The sequence below is a fragment of the Microtus oregoni genome, unplaced genomic scaffold (assembly GCF_018167655.1).
Source record: "Microtus oregoni isolate MIOR12 unplaced genomic scaffold, Mior012 000015F_ref0000493, whole genome shotgun sequence".
NCBI classification, from domain to species: Eukaryota; Metazoa; Chordata; class Mammalia; order Rodentia; family Cricetidae; genus Microtus; species Microtus oregoni.
In genome coordinates this window covers 38,570,934-38,592,352 of record NW_024543074.1, presented here as the reverse complement: position 1 = coordinate 38,592,352, position 21,419 = coordinate 38,570,934, and the positions used below count along the sequence as shown (strand labels likewise).

Below are 21,419 nucleotides of genomic sequence, written 5' to 3'. Positions count from 1 at the left end.
GGAGGCCAGAAGATTTAGTGCAATGGGGCTCTTAATTTCCTGGAAGCTTAGTTATTTGAGTAACTGTCACCTTGTGCCTCATTTCCGTCTAACCTGTAATTCATGGCACAAGATTGTAAGAACAAGAGACAATTGTTTTGCATTGATCTATGATAACCGAAACATGGACACGGGATAAGGAAATGGGAGAGCCAATCAAACTACTTGAAACAATTTTTTCACAAAATTCAGGTGGTTATATCAAGTTTTTTTTTTTTTAAAAAAAAGCACTGCAGTGTTAGAAGACCAGCAAAAGTGACTTTTTAAAATGTTACTTTATTTCTGAAAGTATCAATAAAGGCTTTTCTTCAAAATAGAAGTTTTTTTTGTTTTTTTTTTGTTTTTTTTTTTTTTGATTTTCGAGACAGGGTTTCTCCATAGCTTTTTTGGTTCCTCTCCTGGAACTAGCTCTTGTAGACCATGCTGGCCTTGAACTCACAGAGATCCGCCTGCCTCTGCCTCCCGAGTGCTGGGATTAAAGGTGTGCGCCACCACCGCCCTGCAAAATAGTTTTTTGAATGCTTATCTAGTCCGTTTAATTGCTTGGATTAGAGCACTATTTAGGGGAAAGTTTGTTTTGAGCTTCTATCCATGGTACCTCACGTCACAGGCAAGCATTAAGCAAGTCACTATAGTTAAAATGTGGATGGTATGGTGAAATGTGTCCCTGATGGGGACCATTGTGTCCAGATCAACTTGACTATTTTTTTGTTTTGTTTTTCTGTTTTGTTTTTAGAGACAGGGTTTCTCTGTATAGCAGTCCCGCCTGACCTGGAACTCACTCTGCAGACCAGGCTGGCCTTGTGAACTCACAGAGATCCACCTGCCTCTGCCTCCCTAGTGCTGGGATTAAAGGCGTGTGCCACCACCTCCCGGCAACTTGGCTATTTTCTAATACTTGCCTGTCTGAACAAGTGCTCTCTGCCTGTTCTTGTGCTCTCTGAACAGGAATGTGAAGTCGCAGCTGATGGAGATGAACAATGAGAGCTCTGGGGACTTTATCCTCCTGGGCTTCTCTGACCGGCCCAGGCTGGAGATGGTCCTCTTTGTTGTCAATATGGTCTTTTACTTTCTGGCTGTCACGGGCAACTCCACCATCATCTTCCTCTCCCTAGCGGACCTTCGGCTGCACACACCCATGTACTTCTTCCTCAGCAACCTGTCCCTTCTCGACCTCTGCTACACAACAAGCAGCATTCCCCAACTGCAGGTCAACCTCTGGGGCCCACGGAAGACCATAAGCTTTGTGGGGTGTGTCGTTCAGCTCTTTGCCTTCCTGTCCGTGGGGGGCATTGAGTGCATCCTCCTGTCAGTCATGGCCTATGACCGCTTCGTGGCTGTCTGCAAGCCTCTGCATTACCTGACCATCATGCACCCACAGCTCTGCCTGAAGCTGGCAGCCTTTGCCTGGCTCAGTGGCATTGCCAATTCCATACTGATGTCCCCACTGACCATGTCTCTGGGGCGATGTGGTCATCGCCGCATCAACCACTTTGTGTGTGAGATGCCGGCCATCATCCACATCTCTTGTGTGGACACAAGGCGGGTAGAAGGCCTAGCTTTCTTCCTGGCCATCCCCATTGTCCTTGTGCCTCTCACCATGATCCTGGTCTCCTATGGCTACATCGCCGCTGCGGTGTTGAGAATCAAGTCCGCGGCTGGTCGGCGCAAGGCCTTCAACACCTGCTCTTCACACATGGTGGTGGTGTCTCTTTTCTACAGTACCATCATCTACATGTACATGCAGCCTGGGAATGTGGCAAGCCAGGACCAGGGCAAGTTTCTCACCCTGTTCTACTGCCTGGTGACCCCCACACTGAACCCTTTTATCTACTCGCTCAGAAACAAAGACATGAAGGCAGCCATGTTGAAGGTTCTTGGGAAAGATAGAAGCCTGCTGGACACTGGAGGGCACTGATGAGGCCTGGAACTCACCTCAGGTGTTCACTCATCTCAGAACCATGGTGAATGATAACAACAATAAACTGATGATAGTGAAGACGTGGGGGCTTGTATTCCAGAGGTTCCAGACCAGTGACACGTATTACTGCCTTCGGGGAATAGCACCTTCATGTCATAGGGGGTATATGTCTATTTGCAAAAGACAACAAACTGACAGGAGGCACACGGCTTTCTTTTTGCACCAAGTGGAGACAGTGATTTGTTTGCTGCTAACCTGTGATGCTGGAACGCTAACAGCAGTCCAGACATGAGGAAGGAGACACGGCATGGCAGAATGTGTGTGCACCAGTGCTTGTGTTTTCGAGAGGTAACTGCAGAACTTTTGCTCTTTCCCATGCAAGGTTTGTTCTCAATTCTACAGCTCTATGGCTCCACCCTGTGGAAATAACACTACCACTTCCTCAGTTGTCACCAGCCAACCCTCCTCCCTGCCCAGCACATGCAACTTAACCCTTTGACTAAAAGTACCGCTTATTTTAAATTTGAGGTCATGGGCCATGTATATATAGGTCAGAAAGTGAGTTTAATGAATGCAGCAAACATTTCAAAGTCTGCTAGAGGAGCACGAAACCAAGCAGGCTGATTTGTGTGGGGCGAGTCAGGGGCTGTTCTGGCATGACCAAAGAGCTGCTTTCCTTCTGCTGCTTTTGAGGCAGGGTCTCACTATGCAGCCCAGTCCCTCTCCTGCCTTAGTCTCCAAAGTGCTGGGATTGCAAATATTTGGATTACTAAAGTTTTCCTTTGTTGTTTTGTTTTTTAGCTTGGTTTGCTTGTCTGTTTTTTTTTTTTTCCTTTTCTTTTTCTCTTATTTCCTTTATACCTTTTGTGGTGTTGGCATAGAAGCCAGGGCCTTGCACACCCTCGGCGATCACATGACCTCTGCCCTCTGCCCTCATCACTAATGCATTTTTAATCGTGGATACAGAAACTCGAAGCCACTGTTCTAGAGTTCCCGCTGAAACAATCCACCCAGCGGCCGGTGCTTCTGCATTAGGAAAGGACTCAGTGGCCAAATGCTGAGGACGGCGGTGATATGGGGTCATGTGGGCAGGAAATGTTTGGGGAGCAAGGTCACAGCTGCTTATGCAGGGGTTAGGATGAACAAAGATGAGGGTATCAATGGCAGCAGTGATGATGCTAATCATGAGGGAAATAAAATAATTTTCAGCTCATCTTTTCCCTCTGGACAATCATGAAGTAGGACTGTCTTAAGACTGGTGTCAAAGTCACAGTTTGCTTCACGTTTCCCCTTAAAATTTACAGTGAAGAACAGAAAGAGAAACTTCGACTTTGTTGTAAATGCAAATAAAATTTCTTTTATTTTCTTTTTAACACTTTATATGACTACATGAGTTGCTCTCATTAATGGTATTTACTGTGCTGTACACACTGTACATGGATATAGTTTGTATTGATCAGATCCAGGCTCCCCTCTTCCCCCTCTTCATGCTCCATTGTAAAATAAATGAACATTTAAGCATTTATGCTTTCTGGAAATGACATTGTCTCTGAGATGGTAACTTTGTATGTCAGTTTGGTGAGGACATATAACACAGATACTTGATCAGATATCCGTCTGGGTTTGCTGTAAGGATAGCTTTTCAGCTAAGACTGGCATCTCACTCATCAGACTTTATACTTTTACAGTGGGTGGACCTCTTCCAAAAAAGGAAACCCTCTGAAGGGAGAGGGAAATGCTGCAGTCTTCTTTTGGATTTAGATGGAGAGTTATCTCATTTTTATTTATTTATTTATTTATTTATTTTTATTTTATTTTTTATTTTTTTGGTTTTTCGAGATAGGGTTTCTCTGTGGTTTTGGAGCCTGTCCTGGAACTAGCCCTTGTAGACCAGGCTGGTCGAGTTACCTCATTTCTACTCTCTGTCCTGTTCCATGGATTGAGAACCAGCGTTTAAGGTCTGTCTGTCTCTCTTTGTCTCCGTCCTGTTTGGATACCTCTGACTAGTAGCTTTAATTTTACCATTCCAGAAAGTTGTTTAGATTCCCATGTTTGAATATTTATGCATACATTTGTCTGTAGTGCCGGGGATTTGACCCATGACCCTGGGCATGGTTAAGAGCTATACCTCCGAGCTGTGCTCCAGCACCATTTGCTTTTTCAAAACCCCTAAACTCCTTAGGTTATGCCATTTTCATATCCTTTTTATGTTCAAATGGCTTTTTCTTCAAACAGTATGACCTTTGCCGCTGTCCAGTGAAGGTCTTGTCACTCATCTGTTACAGGCTAACAGCTGCAGACAGTGTAGTGGGGAGGGGTCACGACATCATCACACTGTTCTGCTCTCTGGTGTCCTAGAGTAGTGGTTCTCAACCTTCCTAATGCTGCAAAATTTTTAATACAGTTCCTCACGTCATGGTAACCTCCAGCCATTAAATTATTTCCGTTGCTACTGTATATCTGTAATTTTGCTACTGCTATAAATCATAGTGTAAATATTTGTGTTTTCCAATGGTCTTAGGTGACCCCTGGGAAAGAGTCATTTGACCCCAAAGGAGTCACGACCCACAGGTTGAGAACCACTGCTCCAGAAGAAAGGCGAACTGATCAAGTTTGTGCTTTTCTTTCCATTCATGGCTTGCTGTCCTTGCTCTGTATCTGCCAGGCATCACAAGCTGCTCTCCAGCCGCACAGCACCTTCTCTAAGAGGCTTTTCACTTTCCACCACCCACCTCTGCAAACTGGCTCAGAAGGCTGTGTTCGAATAAATTTTATGTTATGATGAAAAAATCTTTTAGTTTGATTTTTTTCCTACATTTTTCCCCGGTGAGTGGGGAACACAACTAGCAACTTTCTATCTATTCATGGAATTCTTCCAGTTTCTATATGCCGGGAGTATTAATTTCAACAATATGGGTAAAATTAATTGTCACAAAATTGCAAGCAGTTTCTACTGTGCCAAATTTAACTTACAACTTTTAATGCAAATGCTTAATTCTTCCTAATAAAACTTCTGAAGCCATTAGCATCCATAGCCGACACAGCAAGCCTAGCTTTAGGAGATGTATATGAAACCTACTGGTTTTCACCAAAAAGTGCTTACTTTTCAGTGAATGAATATAGCTTTTACAATAACATAGAAAATAAGAATAGGTGAGTGCTTTGATGGCTCTGCTTTAAGAGTCTCTCTACCCCTTTGCCTTCTGAACAAAGGGAACCATTAATTCCATTCTTTTCCATCATAAAGGGTTTATATTTAATAATTTTACTAAGATTAACTACTCAATATGATTGACGCTTCTGGATGTCTTCAAAGTGGAATTTTAATTAAAAATGTATACTGATTTTACTACATGTAAGTTCATCATCTTTTTTGATTTACTTTAAAACATACTTTTTTTTAAAAAAAATTATTTATTTATTTATTCATTTATTATGTATACAATATTCTGTCTGTGTGTATGCCTGCAGGCCAGAAGAGGACACCAGACTCCATTACAGATGGTTGTGAGCCACCATGTGGTTGCTGGGAATTGAACTCAGGACCTTTGGAAGAGCAGGCAATGCTCTTAACCTCTGAGCCATCTCTCCAGCCCCTTTAAAACATATTTTGCGCGTATTGCTTACATGTATGTAAATGTACTATGTGCATGCCTGTTGCCTGTGGAGGCCAAAAGAGTCCATTGGATTCCCTGGAACTGGAGTTACATATGCTTTTGAGCCACTGTCTGCCAGTGCTCTTAACTGCTGAGCCACCTGTCCAGCATCTGTTTGTTTTCTTAAAGTTAGAAGCTTATCTGATTTTTTTTTTTCAAACACAGCTCCACTCATTTAGTAGATAGGGTGCTGCTCAGATCATCTCCAGTATACTTCAAAATGTGCTACAGTGTTTTGGGACCCCCATAGATTGTTGTCATTATATAAATCATATGTTATTTGTATTGGCAAGCATTCTTTTTTTTAAACCTTTATTTTTAATTAAAATATGGCTACATCATTTCCCCCTTTCTTCTCCTTCCAATCCCTCCTCTGCTCCCTTGAACTCCATCTGAGAGGACTAAGCCCTGGGGCGAAATGGAAAGGCAACTTCACAGAGAAAAAGTAGACGTATGTGCCAGTGCTTGTGGATACCTTGTCAGAACGGGAAAGAGCCTTGGGTACCCAGAGGGAGACAGCTCTGACAGTGGTAGGTCTCTTCCGCATCAGAGTGTTCCAGGTTCAGGCTGTCCTGTCAATCGAATCAGAAACGGAACTGCCTTCACCTCATCTGTAGCTCAAAGGGTCAGCAGGTCTTAAACGCAACCTGAAAGCTGCCCTGCGTGTACAGACCTCAGAGCTCTGGACGGGTCAATGCATGAACCTGACTAGTAAGCCCATCCCCTCTAAATTAAGTTTAGATACTGTCTAAACTGGCCCTTCTTAGGGCTAGATATAACCTCTTAAGAGGGGGAATTCCTCCCTTGTGAGAATTTGTTTAAAAACTCCCCCTGCTGCGTTTAGGAGACTATCATTGACGACATTACTAACTAGCTTCTGCTGGAGTATCTCTGGCCTCTTCAACAGGTCCAGACTGCAGTTCATTCTAGGGTTCAGGACGCATTCTGGTTCCTTCCTTGATGTCTCGTCATTTGTTCTGACTCAGGGACCAAGTATACAACAAAAAGTTTCAGGAAAAAAGCACGGGCACCTGTCTGGGAAGCCCCTCACACGTCGTCTTGACAACGCTGGCTGCAGTCCAGGTTGACAGGATCCCTGCTTGGAATCATCACTCCCGTGACCAGCCAGTCTGGACCAGGAACAGAAACGGAAACCAGCTCCCCTGGACCAGATCCACACAAGCTACAACTCTCTTGAAAATAGAACTCCTGTTTTGGCTATATATTCCCTCTTAGTAAGGCTCGACCATCTACTTATTCCTTGACTCTTACCTCCTCCCACACTGTGAAAATTCTGACAGAGACTATATTTATACTTAAAATATAGACTATATTTAAAATAAGACTATGTTTAAAATTGATCTCAAAAAATTTTCTTTTGTTTGTTTGTATGTTTGCTTGTTTTTCAAGAGAGGGTTTTTTGGTTTTTGTTTTTTCATAGCCCTGGCTGTCCTGGAACTCGCTCTGTAGGCCATGCTGGGTCTCTGCCTCCTGAGTGCTAGGATTAAAGGTGTGCAACCGCCTGGCATAAAACTCTTCCCACAATCAGGGAAAGTTACCTTCTGACAGGCCTGGAGAGAGTGCCTCTTAAAATCCTACAGGATTATAAAAACATCAAAATGAAGCTTTATAAAAGTTTAAAGGTAATTTAGATAAGAGACAACAATAATTCCTGGTACTATAAAATGTGCGATTCAAACCCGTGGCTCACAACCTTCCTCATTGGTCTGAATGGCCTCTTGCTCCCCCTTCTCGTAGGACTTGCCGTGGACTTGTACAGTAAATTGCCTTTTAAAGTTCATCTGACAAGAATTGCCTCAGTTAAGCTAACAATGCTCAGGACCCAGTATTTATCCCTTAGCCAAGATTGGAGATTTGAAAGTAACAAGAAAAGGGGGTGGGGAGGTGATAAAATGGCTAAGGAAACACCATCCTGTGTCTGTGCCAACTTTATTTTGTGTCTGCCTAGATGCTTCCCAGCCTTCCATCCCCTAACAGCCTTGGCAATGCTTTTTAGGACAGTCCGTGAACTTGACCATGGTCCAAACATATTATGTAGTGTCTGGAATATACCGCTGAGCACATAAAGAAAGGAGATGTTTCTAGGCCACTCCAAATTCCTCACTAATGTAACCCCCACAGCAAGCAATGATGTCATTGTGGTTTTGTTTTCTAAAACGCTGTACAGCTGACCTTGGGCACCAAGAGACTTGGCAGTGGCACAGGCCGCTCTTGGTCTGGCCATTAGAAAAACACAACTCCAAACTTTTAATTCATTTAGTTAATCAGCACAGTTGTGAATAATTATCTCACCTAGATGATTTCATGGTAACAGTATATTGGTGTATAGCTATCCTCCTCAGTGTGTTCAGATGTGCCCGTAGATCCTTGCTCTCATAGATCATAGGATAACAGTCTGATCGTTCTACTTCTGAACCAGTTCTTCAACATCCAGGGGCACTGCTGCAATAACATTCTCATGTGCGCTGCTTTTTAATAATTTTTTTTTATCATTTTGGTTCAGGTCCATCTGTGTGTCGTGTTTGACCACTACAACCGTTCTTGGGTTCAGGTCCACCTCAATGCTCTGCTGTAGTCCCAATAACATATGTGCTGCTGTTCTAGTTCAGGCATGATCAGAGCAGTACCTCCATCGGCTTTGTTGTAAACACTCACCTATTTATGCCGCAGCATTAGGTTTTGCAAACATGCAAATGTGTATGAGCTGTTCTGCTAGCACGTTCATGTGCATTGATGTTGCAGTACAACCTTGTGTCTCCTGTGCAGCACTTCCATGAGTGCAGATGCCCAGCATCCCCTGTTTTACTTTCACATTTGTGTACATTTCTGTAGGCACCTATGTATGGCTGTTCTCATATGACATGTAGACTGAAGACTGCTCTTACGTCTCCCAGCCGCCCAGACCTGAATGATCACACAGAAACTATATTAGTTACAACACTGTTTAGCCAATGACTCAGGTGTATTCCTAGCTAGTTCATACATCTTAAATTAACCCATTTCTATCCATTTGTATATTGCCATGAGGCTGTGGCTTACCAGCAAGGTTTTGGCATTCTTCTTCAGCAGCTACAGGGCATCTCTCTGATTCTGCCTTCTTTACCCCTCTATCTCTGCTTGGAATTCCTGCCTTGCTCTATTCTGCACTGCCATAGATCAAAGCAGCTTCTTTATTAACCAATGCCAATAAAACATATTCATAGCATATAGAGAGGAATCCCACATCATCTCCCCTTTTCTGTCTAAATAAAAAGGAGGGTTTTAACTTTAACATGGTAAAATCACATATAACAAAATAGGTATCAAGCAAGAATTACACTTACAATATTTAGTATATTTGTATCTGGCAGAATTTAGAAAATATTCTATCATCTATTTTATCTTTGTGAGTCTAAAGTTTCATATCTAATTTATCTTTTATCACAACTAAGGAAAACTGTAACTATAACTATTTATCTTCAACCCTATTAAAGACCCCAGAGAGATATAGTATTACCTAAGTTGACAGGAAGTACATTTTAAGCAACTTCCAAAGTTCTAAAAATGACAGAGACATCTTGCTGCCTGGACAGTCACCCAAAGTTCTTCTGTAACGTTGGGGCATCCATCTTCAGCCTACAGGCCCATAGAATCCAGCAGACTTTTTCATGAAGCAGGAAATTTGAAAGACAGTTTCACCTATATTTTGGCAGTTTGTCAGTCACTTTCTTCTGTGTCCTGCAGAATGGCAAACTCTTTCATGAAGCAGGAACCCTGAAGGACTGTCTCATCTTCTTTAGGCAAGTTCAGCAGTCATTTCTCTGTGGGTCCTGCATATCCAGTTTTTATAGCATCAAGCAGTCCAGTCAAGAGCAGTTTCTTGCCCAAATGGCTAGCTTTGTCACACTGAAGGCAAATTTCATAACAAGTTTCTTCAATACCCATCAACCTCTCTGAAGTAATTGGTGCTGCCAGAAGCCAACATATCTCACTGTTGAGAAACGTCTAAATTCTTAAAACATTTTAAATACCATATTCTGTGGTTCTTTGAAATATCTGAAGAATACTTATCCATCTGAAATATATCTGTGTGCATCTAGAAAACCTAACTAACGTGACTATAGTTTAACTAACGTGACTATAGTTTAACTATTATAGATGACTATCTATTAATCTATATTTCTTACATTACATTTTTAAATGAACTGCACAAACACAATAACTTATACAAGAGCAGAAATACATGTATACAATGTAATAAAATCAACCTTAAATTTGTATTAATAGACCAAGATGCATGCCAATGCAAAGTATTTATCTCTATATCATATTCCCTTATTTTTGTGTTTTTTAGCAATTGTTTGTGACCATTTATCACTTATAATCAATCTCCTTTAAATAAAAACAAAAACACCCTCCCAAAGGTCAAAACAAACAACAACAACAACAAAGAAAAATAAAAAACAAAAAACAAAAAAAAAAGGCAAAACAAAAAGCACATGATAAAAAAACATAGTCGACTTTGTGTTAGCAAACTACTCCTGGGCATAGGGCCTTCCCGGAAGTACAGTTGATATACCCAGTGACACTGGGCATGGGGTCTTCCCTGGAAGTACAGTCGATACATCTAGTGACACTGGGCATGGGGCCTTCCTGGAAGTACAGTCGATGCACCCAGTGACACTGGGCATGGGGCCTTCCCTGGAAATACAGTTAATACACCCAATATCTGAAAGCTGATTTTTCTCTTCAAACCTCTTCATTCAAAGCATACATATGTATGTGGAAGAAGAGGCAGAAAGACTGTAAGAGACAAAGGTGATGGAGACTCCAAGGAAACATTACCCACACACAACAGGACTGACACACATCAACTCCCAGAGACTGTGTGAACAAGCGCAAATCCTGCACAGCTTCAAACCAGACAAAATCCCAACACTGAGGAGAGAAGGTGAACACCAAGTTCCACCCCAACCAAGAAACTGTTCATAATTTATCATGCATTTTTAAAACGAGAAGAGAATGGGGCTGGAGAGGTGGCTTGGTGTTTAAAAGCATTTGCTCGTGCAGAGGACCTGGGTTCAGTTCCCAGCACGCACCTTCGTGTATACACACACACACACACACACACACACCCAGGCACATACACATAAAACAAATATAATAACAAATAAATAAATCTTTCTTAATTGAAGCATTCACAGGCTCCCAACACAAGAAACAGGTATATGTCTAAGGAGACAGAATGCCAAGGACTCTTGGTCACTATGGTTTGTATGCATCAAACCACGGCATTGTGCTTCGTGCACAAGGAGGAGACCAAATCAACAGTGAGCAGAGTCCTGCAGAGATGGACAAAGCTGGGAGCCCCAGAGGAAGAAAATACGAGTTTTGTGGGATCTAGGTGACGTAATGGGAATTCTTTGTACAACTCTTTCAACTGTTTTTCATTTAAAATTTGTTCTAAAATGCCAGGGAGAAGGGGATTATTTCTAAGTGATGGGCTATCTTTCTGTGAATTCTTCCATGCTTCTAAAACTTCTATGAAGAGTGTAAGCTACTTCGTTTTCTATTTCTGTTCTATGTTCAGGAATTCAGGGGCTCTATGGCTGCCTGGATGACCTGCCCTGTGGAGATAGGTAAGGATCCTCTTAGTGGCCTTGGGCCTGGGGGAAACAGGACAGCCTAGAATGTTGAAAACTAGTTTCCACAGACGAGAATCCACAAGGTTCCACTGGAACTGAGGACAGACACTGTTGGTGAAGACTGACCCCTTTCTTCCTCCACTTGTTCCGCCACAGTAGCCCATATCTCCTCTTGGCAGAGACATACTCAACTTCACAGGGCCGAGTTTGGGGGTACTGGGTGCACCCGCTGTCAGGCATGCTCACTGCCCGCCTATGGATCCTTTCAGAGGTAAGGCCTACCTCCAGAAAGGACATTAGGAAGTGGGGGGGGGGGCTATCCCTGAAAGGGCTGGTAGGATCTCAGTCTACTGCTCTCCTCTTCCTTTCTTGGTCGTGAGTTGAGTAGCTCTGCTCTATCTCACACTCCAACACAAAGTACCGAAAATGATGGCTTCTGGCCTCCTCCAGGGGCAGCTGGACAAGTGACCTCTAAGACTGTGAGCCAGAGCCAGTCTCGTCTTTCTCTAGGCTGTTTCTCTCTATCACACTAAGTAAAGGCTAACCAGCGCACTTCGGTTAACTCATCTGGAAAACACACCTTCTGAGAGCTAACCCAGAAATCCCTCGCAAAAGGCTCAAAGTGGCTCCTTCTCAGTGCTTGCCGAGGCCCTAGTGCCAGGGACTGCGGGCTAGAAACACGGCATAGTTCATGCATATCAGTGGGCAGTATTTGTCAAAATCAAATGCAGACAACTCCTGAATTGCTCCCATGTTTGGGGACTAATAGGTAGCCCAGGAGTAACAGTGGAGCCAGTGAAAAGTGTTTCTTCCCAGAGACGTCTGGTTTCAGGCCACAGCTCAGGTGGACGCAGGTGTTTTGCTTTCCTGGAGTTCATCACAAGGAGCCTGAAGACAGAGTCTTCCTAGGATCCACACAGCTGGCCAGGCCTTAAGGAGATAGAATAGTCCAAGTTCAGGCTCATGCCCTGGCGAGCTGACATCCCCGCAGGGTCTCTCGTAAAATATACCTGCTTCTTTCTCTCCTTTCCTGTATCTCTCGCCAGCCTCAGTTTGCTCTGCGTGGGCTTTGTTTCTCCTCACTGTCTTCAGAGGATTCTCACAAAAGGCATCGAGTGGTCAGTCTCCAGTGACTGGCCTCTTGAACACAGCCTTCCGGGAGCAGTGGAGGCTTCTGGCTGATTGGTTCGCAAGGCCAGCTGAGAAGGGAGGGCTAAAAAGGAGCTATGTGAGGAAGGAAGCCAAGTAGTTACTTTCCCGTTTATTAACAATTAAAAAAACCCATGCACAGTTATCACAAAACAGAACGGAAAATCCGAACAGGGCCACCAGCTGCTACACAGTCGCCGCCACCGCTCCCCCCGCCCCCCCCCCCCCCCCCCCCCCCCCCCCCGCCCCAAGACCGACCCAGCTCCCACGTTCCAAAAGGGTCACCTAGTCGCTCAGCCTTATCTTTGGGTCAAGGCCTTCCTAACGATAACTCCGCCCTTTGGACTAAAGTGCCCATTTTCATTGGCTAGCGGATCGGTGACAGAATTCCTGCAACAGCTGTGCTCTTGGCCCCTCTCCTAGCTTTCTCAAGAGTTCAGAGGAAGGCTGAACACAGAGCTGTTAGGGCTTGAGTCTCATGGAACCTACAAGGACTCTCTAGCCTTGGCTTTCGTGGTCATAGATTGCAGTTCTACTGCGCATGAGTCTGACATCCACTCAGCCGGCTTGAGCCCCCCCGCCCCGCCCCCTCCCACCCTGCTGTACGAGGTTCCTTCTGTCACCTTGCCGTGTGAGGTTCCAGGCTGTGAGGAAGTTGTACAAGAGCTGAGAAGGCCATCCTGCCTTGGTCTTCAGGCTCTTCCTTTCACAGACGGGTTGTTTCAGAGTAGTGACCCCAGATGGGACTGGCTTCACAGACTCCTCCTTTCCTGTTCATTCCGTGGATAACTGGACACCAGGACACAAATGCTGGGCCAGGAATGGGGGCGGGGGGAGCGGCGGGGTCATAGAGCAAATGGAAGTGAACAGGATTGAAAGGCAGTCTGTCTTTCCTATGATCTGTACATGTGCCCACCAGCCATTCTCAGTTCTAATTCCGAGGGAGAGCCTAGCAGCTGAGGATGCCAGACCAAGTGAACTTTCCCAAGGAGGCATAGAAGCAAAGCCAGAAGCAGGTCCTTTCCCAGTCTGCCAGGGTGCTGTTCCGGGGGCTCAGCTTTCCTCCAGGCTCCCCTTCTAGTCCCAGGAGTCAGCTGAAAGTGGGATGTGTGCTTGTGAAGAGATGGTTGCCAAAGAGAATCTTTTAGAATAGGAAACAACCTTCCCTTCCTGGGCCTGCTCTAAAGATGCTGATTTCCCTCGTTCTTGGAGCCTTCCTCTTCTGTGAGTATGAGTTTGACATGGAACTGGTCTCTCTGGTAACGAAATCATCTGCCACTTACTTTTTTTCATGTGCATTTGTGTTTTGCCTGCATGGATATCTGCGTGAAGGTGTCAGATCCCCTGAAACTGGAGTTACAGACAGTTAGGAGTTTCAGACAGCTCATGTGGGTGCTGGGAATTGAACCCTGGTCCTCTAGGAAGAGCAGTCGGTGCTCTTAACCGCCGAGCCACTTCTCCAGCCCTCATCCACCATCCAACCGACAGTCACAGAGCCTCTGTTCCCTCACCTAATTGGTAAGACTGACTACACCCTGCCCTGCCTTACGCCTGCACTCAGAACCTGCTTACAGGTTGTGAGCCGTGGGGATGGGAGAGGTCATAGCCCGTTTTTTTTTTCTCTCCTCTTTTCTGAATTTGTATTTAGAGAGGGGTTTTTGCTTTCTCCCATGGCACTAATTGGCCCAAGAGTTGGTTGGGTTCCATGCCGAGGAAAGCAGACACTGGGTCTCTTAAAATTATAACAGAGCGTGTGCGACAGCAATCATTAAGGATGTGTGCCTAAGGAAACTGGCAAGAGAATGGCTATCCGATGGGAGAAGGGCCACACAAGGCACAATCCTGCAGAACACAGGCTCAGCTGCTCCCTGGGGTGGCCCTGGAAGGCAAGTCCCGTGGCAGGACCCCAGCCTGAGCTACTGAGTTCCCATCCTCTCCTCCTGGCCTGTCATCAAGTACAGGTCTGCATGGGAATGGTGGCTCTTCCCAGTCCTGCATGTTGTAGACTCGAAGGGGCCCTGGGAGGACTGTGACTATCCTGGAGAAAGACACTAGTGTGCACAGTGGAAGCAAAGCCCATTTGGGCCAGAAGCACATAAAGAAGTGGCTTAAGGGCTCAGAACACACCCAGCAGGAACTGTAGCCACAGGACAGATGAGAATAGTCCTAACACAAAGACAAGACTCTGAGGCTTTAGGCAGCATGCCCGTGTAGCTATCTTTTGTCCTTAGCACTTAATAGTCTATCTAGGCAATTTCAGGCCCCAGATTATAAACCTTCCTCTTTCTACTTGGCTTTTATGTAACATTCATTACTGGATACATTATCCTGAATATTATCTCCCTCTATTGGTAGGTATTTGTTCCTGCCAATTTTCTTGCTATTACAAAAAAAAAATATCCCTCTGTAATAAATATCCATATACTAGCTTGTCACAGGCAATATGCCAAATGTCCAAGTGGGATAAATGCTTTTTAGATCAAAAGGCATGTGCATTAAACTCTTTTATACTGTCTGTACCAACTCACACGGCCATACCAACAGTGTTATCACGGCTCCAGATCACTGCCGGTCTGACAGGGCTTGGCTACACTTTGGATTTACACTTCTCCAATTATATGTAGCCGTCTCTCCTTCACCTAAGAGTCATTTGTGTTTGCTGTTCTGTGGACTGCCTGTTTTGTATTCTTGTTTTTCCTTTTCCATTGTGTTTTATCAACTTAGAGGAGTACATTGCCAAGTAAAGAAATGGGAGTCTTCTGCAGAGTGACTTAACAGCAGAAGCAATGGAAGCCAGAACTTGCCACACTGCTTTTGTTAGCTAGGTCTCCTGTCCAGACCAGTCCTCTCCAGCCCATGACTCTTTGCTTCCTTTCTTTTTTTTCAGGGCTAGGGGTGAAGCCTAGAGACCTAGTAGGCAAGTACTCTACCCCAGAACCACAGAACCAGCCCCTTTATTACTCTTCAGTATACTAGCCTCTGTCTTCCCATACATTTTCTTTTTAAATTTACTTTTCTTTTTGTGTGTATGCATTGGTGTTTTGCCTGCATGTATGTCTGTGGGAGGGAGTCAGATCACGTGGAAATGGAGTTACAGACAGCTGTGAGCTGTCATGTGGGTGCTGGAAATTTAACCCTGGTCCTCTGGGAGAACAGTCAGTGCTCTTAACCGCTGAGCCATCTCTCCAGACACCCACCCCCATACCTACCCCCTCCCATATTTCTTTCTTGTTTTGTCCTGACATCCAGATTTGATTTCAGTAGTGAAAGGAAACTTGACATTTGTTCTTCATCACAGTAAGGGTCTTAGGAGCAGGGTCTACTCTTCAGCCCCTCCTGGTTACCAGACAGTCCACAGCCGCTTGCAGAAGGCTGGGACCCCAAACAAGCACTCTGTGCCGATATGTGGCAGGAATGGTTGCATGAATGGCCAGAGAAAACCTTACCTGGATCCACTAAGCTTTATGTGGTAGGAAGCCCACAAATGTCCTGACAGACTACTGCCACGGAGGCTAAGTACTGTCCCAGCAATCCTGCTAAGCCAGCTGGGAAACCTGTGCATCCAGTGCAGAGCCTGGGGGACCACAAGCCTCACTCGGAGGCAGGTAGTTTCAGGCAAGGGCCACAGTGGTTTTCCCTGTCCAAGATACCTTGACATTCAGACTTCCTTCCAGCTCTGTCCTAGACCACACCCAGGGAGGGAAGAAGTCCTCAGCCTTTGTAAGATGCAGTGCTAGATTCCAGAATTCATTCGTGGCAGCCGCCTGATATGTAGCATATCAGGTTAGAGCTGAGGACATGGGACACAGGGGTCTACTGTCCATAGGAGAGCGTCTGGCTACACAGAGAAAGGGCAACTAGAAGCAAGTGACTTGTGAGGGACATGGGCCCACAAGGCGCTGGAACATGAAGTGGTCGGGGAAGGCAGCACTGAGGAATAGCCAAAGGATTGCCATGAATTCAAAGCCAGCCTGGGCTACAGACTGAATTCAAAGCTACCTTGGGCTACAGGATTAGACCCTGTCTCACAAAAGCCAAAGCTGAGGATAGCTTATCTGGTAGAATGCTTGCCCCTCACTCTTTAATTCTACAAAGTCTTGCCACGAATGAAGTCCTGGGTTTCATCCCTAGTGCTGCACAAAAGCTGGCATAATGATGCCTGCCTATAACCCAGCACTCACGAGGTGGACACAAGATGAGGAGCTCGGGGCTCATTCATTCTCTGTCACACAGTGAGTTCCAGCCTAGCCTGGGGCACATACATGATACATTGTATATAAAAATGAGAGAAATGGAGTAGGAAAAGGAGGAAAGGAGAAAGTATTCCCCCAAAAGGATGTCTGTGTTAAATATGAGAGACTTTTTATATCTTTACTTCCTAAGTAATACCACGATTTACATTATGCTGGATGTTATGCCTAGTCTAGGTGAATTTCGGAGCCCATGAGAGCATGTGTATCGGGTTTTTTGAGCATCTGTGAGTTTGAATGTCTTCATGGGGCCCTGCAACCAGTCCCACAAACACTTAAGGACTGCAGTGCCTAGTCACTGCTTACCTCCAGGTCTCTCTGACAGGAGCCAATGGCAAGACTTTGTAGAATTAAAGAGTGAGGGGTGGAACAAACTGAACTGAATTGAGTCTCTTCTGTGGGCCCTGTGCCCCCTGTCTCCTAGGCTGTGCAGTATGACCTTGGGGCTGACGCCATGCTCTGATCTCAGCTCCTTCCTCCTGCACCCCAGCAGCTACCCAGCTGGCTTGTTTAGCCACTGTGGGGGTTCCTACAGTGAAACTAGACAGTCTTTGGGGTTCTTCCTAACAAGCCCCAGCAAGCAGAGGTCAAAGCCTGGCCTGCACCACCTTACCCAGTGTTCTGTCACCTCTAACCTGTGGCTGCAGCACCACCAGATGAGGGGCTGTGGCTTCCTAGATTCAAGTGTGGGTTGTACCCTTTTGTAGAGATAGGCTGGGAGCCAGTGTCATAACCTGGTGAGTCCCAGGCTACATCTGGCCGACAGATGTGCTTAATCTAGCTGACAACTTGAATTTTTAAAATCTGAATTCATTGCCAACATTTGAAAACCAGTAGTTTTCCCATAGAAATACAGATTTTTTTAATTAAAAAATTTTTTTTTGCATCCTTGGAAAAATGGGTCTAGTGTTCTTCAGGACACCTCTGTTAGGAAGGGCTGAGGCATGGAGAACACAGTCCTGCTTGCCAGGCTTCTCCATCCCTTGATGCCATATGCCCAGTTCTTGGGGGTCTGAGTGATGATCCAGAACTTCCTGCTAATTGGTCCATGACCCAGAAAAGGCAAGAAGACCCTAAGTGATTCCCCATGCAAGCTAACGGAGCAGTCAGGAACTGAGCTGTGTCCCAGCCCCACAATAGGTCTCAAATCACATCAACAGGGAGATGAATGAGAATTCCTTACAATTGGGACAGCTGGAATTTGGAGCGGCAAAGATACATTCCCAGAATCCCCCAGAGTCCTGAGGACGCCCACACCCTTTGTACCAGCCACTGTAAGAAAGGCCACACTGATAAGGCCCTGGGCGACCAGATGAGAACATTCTTGGGACTCAGATTAAGTGGGAAGGGCCACCTGCTCAGCACATAGCTCAGGGCTGCCAGGAAGTGGGCAGTGGCTGTTGGACCACTGGCAGCAGGGGTGCCAACCCTTCTTGGCATTTCAACAATGCCACAAGCACCCAAGCTGTAGCAGGGAAGCCAAATCATTTCATTCTGAAAGGACTTTAGGAAAAAACACCAGTCTTGTAGGCAGGGAGTCTGGGCTGGCTCCTTCCCCCATCTTGGCTGCTTCTGAACATGGTTACTGAGAAGGGTAGATCTCGTATATCTCTCCATATACTGAACATGGTTGCTGAGAAGGGTAGATCTCGTATATATCTCCATATACTGAACATGGTTGCTGAGAAGGGTAGATCTCGTACATCTCCACATATACCAGAGGCACAGACAGGAATGGCTGATGCAGTGCCAGGCAGGCCTTGGAGAGGACAGTCAAGGGCCAGCATGGTAAATGGTGAGAGAAAGCCTGTTCTCCGCATTTCCAGCCCACGGAGGAATCGGAATGGCTTCTTCTCTAGACTAACATTACATTATGGCCACAGTGCTCCAGATGGCATCACCATGGCACAGTCCTCGCCAGCTAAGGCACTGTCATAGGTGACAGCAGAGGGAAGTCCACAGGGGCTGGAGAAACACTGATACCTAGCTCGATGCTGATGGCCTACCAACATGCCAAACAAGCTCGTATATACAGGGGGCCCCTGGACGAGCCAGTCAGAAAGTGCCTTCCAGACAGCCTCACGGGTCAGGGGAATGTGATGGCTCTGAGTCACAGCAAGCCCAAGAATATTGTCACGTTTACCAGGAGGGTGTCAGCAGTGTTGCAGAACACGTCCAAGCTCAGGTCTTAGGACCTTTGGCCAGCGTTTTACCTCCCTGAGCTCCACCCTTTGCTAGATATGACTCACGGTCCCCTTTCCGTCGCTGTTTGGAGGATTGAACATAATTCTGAATGTAAAGCGCAGGTCCATAGTGGATAAGTGGTGGTGACAGGGTAACTCACACCATGTCCCCCAAACTCGTTTAACCTCTAAGCTTTGGGGTATACACCAAGCTGTCTATCTTGCAAGTGGGAGGTGACCAAAACACCCACACCAGTGGTTAACATAGAAGGGAGGGAGCTCCTCTTCAGTGTATGTGGCAGGTCACCAAGGTCAGTCTGAGATGATCCTATGGTTGGCTGCAGTGGTTGGGGACACTGGTTAGGCTGGGGGACAGGGCGGGGATAGCCAGACCTTCTGCTCTCAGGAAACATCCCATACCTTTGCTGAGCATTGGCCTACTGGGAATATAGACAAAAAAGGCATCAGCGGAATGCAGCCTCATGGACAAAGGCTGGAAAAAACGTCCACTTACGTGGCTCTCTCCGGAGAACAGGAAACTGGGCGGCAGAACTCGGGAAGCTTTTTCTTCTCTTTAATACTAATTGTGTGTCAGTAACTCATTATCTACCTTAAATGTCTTGATATATATTCACCTGCAGAGGCAGGTGAACCTAGAGTAGGAGGCTAGCCCAGTCTAGTCTACATAGTGAGTTCCATATTAGCCAGAGCTACATAGTGAGACCCTATCTCAGCATATATACATATATATGTACATATGCATACATATATCTATATATACATATGTGTGTATACATTTGTACATATGTATGTGTGTGTGCATGCGTGTATATACAGAAAGTAATGAATAAGTAAAACGTACTCCATTCATAGTCAGAAGCAGGGTCCTATGTTCATTCTTGGCTGTTAAGCCCAGGCCTGCACTATCTCCCCTTCCTCTCACGGACCTCTGTCACCTGCTCCCCAGATGCTTGATTTGACCAGCTCTGTGTTTTAAAGTTCCCAAGGCCACAATTCATAAAAGCCTATATGAAGAGCATCAGAACAGGCCTGAGGGGGGACTGTCAGTTACTAGCTACAATAGCTTTTGCAAGGGCCACTCAGCTCAGAGCTTCAGTTTGCTGCCTACAGGCAGTTAGCCTCTGGAGGGCCAGAAGTGAGAAGGGTACTCACAGCAGTCAGGAGTAGCAACATCCTATGCTCAGTCTACCAAGGAGTCTTGATGAGTCAGGAGTGTTTTGGAGATCCAGGGTAATGAAGTCCAAGGCACCCTGGGCTGCTCGTGCACCTCCTGAGAATAGCAGGCTTCGCACCCTACACCAGCCTGCACCCCTCAAGCTGCTCTACCCACTGCTCGCAGACCATGCATGCCCGGCTGCCAACTGTCTTAGATGAGGGTTCCTTGAAGCAAATGTGAAGACAAAGATGCTGGCGTTGAGCATGTTGTTGGAGTGGGATGATCCTAGGGCGCACTAGTAGAAGGGAGTGGCAGAGAAGGAAGGCTTACCTTTTCTGTGCATTGCTGAGAGGGTCTGCATGTGACCAGGACATCTGAACCATCCCAAGGGGACAGACAGCCTGAGGAGGAGCTTCCTAGGCCCCAGCCAAGGTGTCTACCAATCATGCAGCTCTGGGTTTGACATGGCGAACATTTGTTAGTGGAGAGTAGGAGCTAGAAGTTCAACCCTGCAGGCAAAGGATCCAGGTCTGTTTTCTTTTTAAAGCCTAGCAGGGTATCTGGCACAGAGAGCGCTTAGCAAATATTTGTGGTTCCCAGTGTCACTCTTTCCTTATTGATAACAGCTGTCAATTATTGAAAAATCCTCAGGCTCTGGACTTGGTGCTAAGTGCTAGATGTCCTGCCCTTGCTGTACTTATGGTACTATCCTCACACCTGCCATTCCCCCTCACACCTGCCATTCCCCTGACACCTGCCATTCCCCCTCACACCTACCATTCCCCCTCACACCTGCCATTCCCCTCACACCTGCCATTCCCCCTCACACCTGCCATTCCCCCTCACACCTACCATTCCCCCTCACACCTGCCATTCCCCTCACACCTGCCATTCCTCTCACACCTGCCATTCCCCTCACACCTGCCATTCCTCTCACACCTGCCATTCCCCTGACACCTGCCATTCCCCTCACACCTGCCATTCTCCTCACACCTGCCATTCCCCCCACACCTGCCATTCACCTCACACCTGCCATTTTCCTCACACCTGCCATTCTCCTCACACCTGCCATTCTCCTCACACCTGCCATTCCCCCCACACCTGTCATTCACCTCACACCTGCCATTTTCCTCACACCTGCCATTCTCCTCACACCTGCCATTCGCCTCACACCTGCCATTCCCCTCACACCTGTCATTCCCCTCACAGCTGCCATTCCCCTCACACCTGTCATTCTCCTCACAGCTGCCATTCCCCTCACACCTGTCATTCCCCCAACATCTGCCATTCCCCTCACACCTGTCATTCCCCTCAAACCTGCCATTCCCCTCACACCTGTCATTCTCCTCACACCTGCCATTCTCCTCACATCTGCCATTCCCCCTCATGCCTGCCTTTT

At 46.1% G+C, this 21,419-nt stretch overlaps 1 pseudogene; it reads left to right on the top strand.

The window, feature by feature from the left end:
* The first annotated feature begins 997 nt into the window (after nt 1-997).
* LOC121456348 lies at nt 998-17,123 on the top strand (annotated as a pseudogene).
* Nucleotides 17,124-21,419: the final 4,296 nt, after the last annotated feature.